The 5,984-nt window shown below is 45.7% G+C and overlaps 1 pseudogene; it reads right to left on the reverse strand.

The window, feature by feature from the left end:
• Positions 1-1,515: 1,515 nt before the first annotated feature.
• On the reverse strand, positions 1,516-3,536 carry LOC140188177 (immunoglobulin lambda-1 light chain-like; annotated as a pseudogene).
• Between the last annotated feature and the right edge of the window lie 2,448 nt (positions 3,537-5,984).

A 5,984-nucleotide genomic window follows, 5' to 3' on the forward strand; every position in this document is an offset into this window, starting at 1 on the left:
CCGACATGTCAGTCCATGGCCTCCTCTACTGCTTTGATGAGGCCACTCTCATATTCCGTCTGGATAGCTTCCAACCTGATAGCATGAACATGGATTTCTCTAACTTATGATAATTGTCCACCTTCTCCACACCCCATTCCCATTTCCCTCTCTCACGTTATCTCTTTACCTTCCCATTGCTTTCCTCTGGTGCTCCTCCCCTTTCTCTGGTCTTCTAACCTTTCTTCTGACATTCCAGCCTTTTTTTTTTAATCTCTTTTGCAGCTCTTTACTTCACCCCTCACCTTCTCCTGGTTTCACCTATCACCTACCACCTTGTACTTCTTCCTCTCCTACCACTACCTTCTTGCTCTGACTTCTCATTTTCCATTGTTGATGAAGGGTCTCGGCCCAAAACATTGTCTGTTTACTCTTTACCATAAATGCTGCCCGGCCTGCTGAGTTCCCCCAACATTTTTTGTGTCGTGTTTGTACAGCAGTTTACTTTCGTCCATTGCCCATATTAAATTTATTATGATATTCCAGTGTTTAAATTATTATATTATGGTTACTACAGCTAACCTGCATTTTAGTCTAGTATTTTGTTCTTGTATAATTTCCCAAAGAGTGATTACTAGATGGAGTTTAGGGTAAGATACCTTCTTTGTATATGCTAAAAGTGTAACAGCCAATGGAAGTTTAAATTATGTTAATCTGGAATGTGGGAATAATGTGGAAAAGGACAAGGTGACCTGTCTACGACAATGTTTAGAGAACTTAGTGTGAGTATGAGTCTATATCCCCGAGAGTAGACAATGGTGGGAAACACCTTTGTCTGGAAAAGGAAGATGGAAAAGGAAAAGGAAAAGGAAGATGATTTAGATGATTTAGCAGCTTTAGATACTGACTAGTACTGTCCCATCGGAATGTATTAGGGCAATGTGCTTTGGAAGGTATTAAAAGAGGCATTTTTGTGCAAGTCGGAATCTTCACGTGTGCTGTTGGAGATGGGGGAGCGGAGTGGGGGAGAAGGAGAGAGCGAGAATGGGGTGTGGATAGGAGAAGGGATGTGCGACGGAGAGATGGGCAAATTGGGTCCATCCCGCGCGAGTCTGCTCCTTCTCCTCTCCTCCCACCCGGTATGAAAATGGGAAGAGCATGAAAGATATCAAGATGTACAGACGGAAATCATTCCTGCGCTGATAATCTTTATTATTGACTGTTACCATCTGTCATTGATCAGAAGTCATTAGGACACCCATTAATTATTTTGATTAGATCCAGCCCCGGTGACAGAGAAAACTGTTCACTGGTTGATGTTTCTGATAAAGTCAAATAACTCGCCACTTTTACTCCATGTAGCTTCTCGGCGGGAGAAAGAGAACAAAACCAGCCTCAATTCCAACAACAGTGGAAATTACAGCGAGCTGATCAGAGTCAGAGTGCAGTGAGGAGAGTAATAAATGGGGTGAGAAATGCAAAAAAAAAGTTATCTCCTATTAATCAGGGAGCAAACAGTCCGAAGCCGCGCTCTGTTTAACAGTTGGATTGTGCAACTGTTGCGGATGTTGTCGAGGCTGCCCCTAGTTTAAACACGCAGGAGTATACCTTGCCACTGTTCCAGACTGTACCGGGCACCGTCAGGGAGCTGCTGAGACCGAAAGTGTTGTCCATGTCCCGTCTCACCGCGCTGGTTTGCACCTCACGGCTCGTCGGACTGCCGTCCACTGTCCAGCTGACCACGTGAAAGCCCACCGACAGTTTACTAACGAGACAAACTAAAGTGCCCGTTCCCTTAGCGGAGATTTCCTCGGCTGACAGCCCAAGCAATTTCACTGAAGGATCCACGAGCTGCTGATCTGCAAAGGGAACAAGAGAAGACGAGTTTCAAGACACATATGGTCTCGCGATATTTCACAGTTTGATAAAAGCGCGAGTGGACCGTTCCAACTTCCTGGTGTGGGGCTCAGGGTTTCACCGCGGAACAGGTCAGTGCCCATGGAGTACGAACGGAGAACGGTACATACTGTAATGTTTAACACTGAAGGAAGAGAAATTTGCGGTCAAGTTCCTCTTTGAGGATTCTCCTGCTGAGTCGCTGGATTATAGCATTACCTGCTCGGTGACTTCACCTCCAGCTCTCGGGATCTACCCTGGCCAGTGACACGTATCTACCCTTTGCCTCGTGCACTCATCACTAATGCTCCCATCAACTAGTGCCGGCCTCAGCTGTAACGAGAATAAACACATCTCAACCTCTGCGCTTCCCCAGTGTGCAAGGGCACCAGGTGCGCCATCCTGAGTTTCATAGAGATGTGATTAGAAATGGCACCAAGTGACCTGTGATGATGTCGAAGCGATTACTGTGGGATTCCCTCCAGACCCGAAGCTCCGGTCTTAGTCGGTGCAGAGACCAGGATTACTGAGCAGCGGTGCCCAGAAAGGAGCAGTTCTCAAGAGAAAAGGTGGCAGGAGAGAGGAGGAAACGACCAGGCAGCTGGAGTGGTGCCTTCAGGAGTGTTCCACCCTCAGAGGGAGAAATGGAGGTTCCGTGAAAGTCTGAGGGAGGCTTCAATGGAACTTCTTGTTCCCTTGTCCTGAGAACCGTGGGTTACTTAAATCGGCAGCATCACGTCGGGGAACTGGAATCCCTCCCGCTCGCTTCCGCAAGTCCAACGCAACAGTGAACCAACTAATGTAACTGAAAACACGCAAACACAAACAGAGAAAAAGGGTCAGCATCAGAAACGCAATATTGAAGAGCACACGTCAGGGACTCAACACGCGGCACCAGAAACGACACGAATTAACAGAAAGGATTGAATGCTGGTTGATCAGAAACCATAACTGAAAAGAGAATTGTTTCATTAAAAGAAGATCTCAAATCACTGAACAGATGTCTACAGAGTAGAACTGTCACTCGATATGCAGCACGACTTGATCGTAAAATTATGTTTTCATTGTAAAATTCGCCAAGAAACAATAATCTATAAATTATTAATTGCCAGTTAACCATACTCATGCAGCTAGTAATTGCATGAGGGATTTCCCTGTCACTTACCTGTAACAAGAGCTTGGTCCCTGCACCGAACACCCTATTGGTCGATGAAACCCACTTTCCGCAGTAACAGACGGCAACGTCATTCATCTCCACATTTTTTTTAATGTTTAACTGGTAAATGGTGCCTGCGCTGTTGACTGTCGTCGTGACACGGTCGCTGTTAAACCCAGACCCATAGGTCGAGGCGCTGGCCGATTGTTCGTAATACAGGATCCATTGTTGAACTGTTCCTGGTGTCTGCTTGTGCCAATGTACGTAATAGCCATCCTTTGTTCCGATGTTACATTCCAGCGTGGCGTGGCCCCCGGACTCAGCGACACGGTCGGAGGCTGGGTCAGAGTCTGGGACTCTCCAGCTGTAAAAAAACAGATTTCAACTTTAACCATTGATTCTTTAATGTGACCAAGAGCCCATATCAACAACTGCTGCGGAGCAGGCTGTACTTACAGTCCAACGATACAGTCAGAGACCAGATAAAGCACAGCGTCCGTATCATTGCTGTCCGTCAGCTTCCTACGTCCCTTCAGCCGATGGATCTGTGACAGACTGTGGCCGCCGTCTCCGATGTACCCAGTTATAGAGCCATTCATACCGGGGAGGAAACCCATGCAAATCAGGGAGACTCACACTGACCAACCAGAGCAAGGATTTGAAACCCTCCTATTTGCCGTCTGACACCATCTTGTTGAGGCGCTGACACTGTCGGCAAGGGCACATCTTGTTGATGAATAAGTTATCGGATATTTCTCAGTTTTGCACACTGTAAGTTTGTCTGTGAGAGGCAGATACAAGAGCCCGTGTCCCCGTTCATCCCCAGCAGATGCGCAACAGAGGGCCCTCTATAGGTTGCGGCCACGCACTGCTGGACGTGTGCTGGAAGGTTGGTGAAAGACCCCTTTGGTCTCCCAGCACTGAGACATGTTCAAAAGAGGATGCTGCAGTCTGCGCAATCCAGCAGTACGTGTATTGTAGCTCGGTGCAACCAATGCTAAGACTCTGTGGGGAAAGACCACTGCTTCGGCTGGAAAACCTCTTGACCAATTAAATGAAGAGGTATCAAATAGGGAGCTGCGTGAATGGCTACTATACCAATTTATATGTTTCTTCTTTTTTAATTTACCCCACTGAATATAACGGCCACAATTGTGAATGTTTTACACTGTTTCTTTCTTTGTATATTTTTAAAATTATGAATAAAATTTTGTTTTGAAATTTTAAAAAATATTTCTCCCTTATTTCCCTGGTTCAGTTCTTACTGCTTTCAAAGATCCCCCTCACACATCCAGGCACAACGGAGCAGACAATGTATACTTCCTATTTCCACACAATTCATTCAAATGTTGAGTTCAAATCCACCCTGACTGTTAGAGGGGTTGAATTCAGTCTAAATATGGGGATGGAATCTGGTCTGAGTAGCAGTAAGGAGCTGGACTGCCTGAAACACAAAAAGACTTATTAACCAATTGGCGGAAGGGGGCCGCTATGGGTTAACGCAACGCAGTTACAGCTCGGGGAGGAGTCAGGAGTCCCCTGGGGACACAACTGCTGCATCACTGTATGATATTCAGAGCACTGATTGGAGAGGATCTTCCACTGACCTGATTCAGGGCAGGTATATTGTCTCTGTGGTGTCCCAGTCACTGAACATGGTTCAGTGATCTCACTAAACAGTAATGTCACTGAATACTTGCAGAAAATTCTGGAGGGGGAGGATGAAAAGGTCTAATTTCCTCCTACATTTCAAAGATGTGTGGCTTTGAGGTGTAATTGGCAAGTGTAAATTGGCACAAGTTTGTAAGTGAGTGGCAGGATCTGAATGGAATATGAGGAGAATGAAAAAGAATTAGAACATGGTATGGGTAAATAGGCATTTGATAGTAGCACAGATACCACGGGCTGAAGAACCTTGTTCCATGCTTCATAACTGCAAGCAGTCAGAATTGAAGTGGAAGTGTAAGGAAGCAGGACCTCAGTGGTGGTAATCCCTGGATTAATTCTGCTTTGTTCTATGGGTTTCAAAATGGACAATAGTGTAGCTAGATGTTTGTCTGATGAAATAATGCAAAGGGTAGACAGTGGATATATGGGTGATTTGGTGCAGTCAGCCCAGGCCAGACAGAGGAACCAGAGTTGAGTCCAGTGTCCTCATGGGAGGTTTCACTGGGACGGAGGGAAAGAGAACACAAGAAAAAGACTGTGCAAGGAATGATAACATTTACAAAATATGAATAAAGTGAGTTAAATAGTTCTAGAGCAAAAATAAATAATTTTCACAAGAAACAGGAATATGGGAAAGTACAACAAGCTCCACAATACATGAACAGCCAGCCTAAATTTTGGAAGCTTATTAAACAAGTCTGTTGAGCTATGTGGGTTTATGAGGTTCTGATGACTTCCACTCAAGTTTTGAGGGGTCTAGGATGAGCAAAGTGTTCTGAATAGACCAGAACTTCATTTGAGCAACACATACAAAATGCAGGAGGAATTCAGCAGGTCAGGCAGCGTCTGTGGAGGGGAATAAAGAGTCAATGTTTCAGGCTGAGAAGCTTCATGAGGACTGAAAAAGAATGGGAGAAAACCAGAATAAGTAGGTGTGGGGAGTGGAAAAAGTACAAACTGACAGGTGAGGAGGAAGGTAAGTGGGTGGGAGAGAGAGGATGACGTGAGAGACTGGGAGGTGATAGCTGGGAAAGATTAATGGCCGAAGAATAAGGAAACTGACAGAAAAGGAGAGTGGATCATGGGAGAAAGTGAGGAAGGAGGGGAACCAAATGGGGATGATAGGCAAGTGAGGAGGAGAAGGGTAAGAGGGGAGCCAGAATGGGGAATGTAAAAGGGGAGGGAGGGGAGGGGGTCATAAACTACCACAAGTTGGAGAAATCAATGTTCATGCCATCAGGTTGGAGACTAACCCAACAGAATATGAGGTGCTCCTCCAGCCTGA

Source organism: Mobula birostris, chromosome 26, assembly GCF_030028105.1.
Source record: "Mobula birostris isolate sMobBir1 chromosome 26, sMobBir1.hap1, whole genome shotgun sequence".
Lineage (NCBI taxonomy): Eukaryota > Metazoa > Chordata > Chondrichthyes > Myliobatiformes > Myliobatidae > Mobula > Mobula birostris.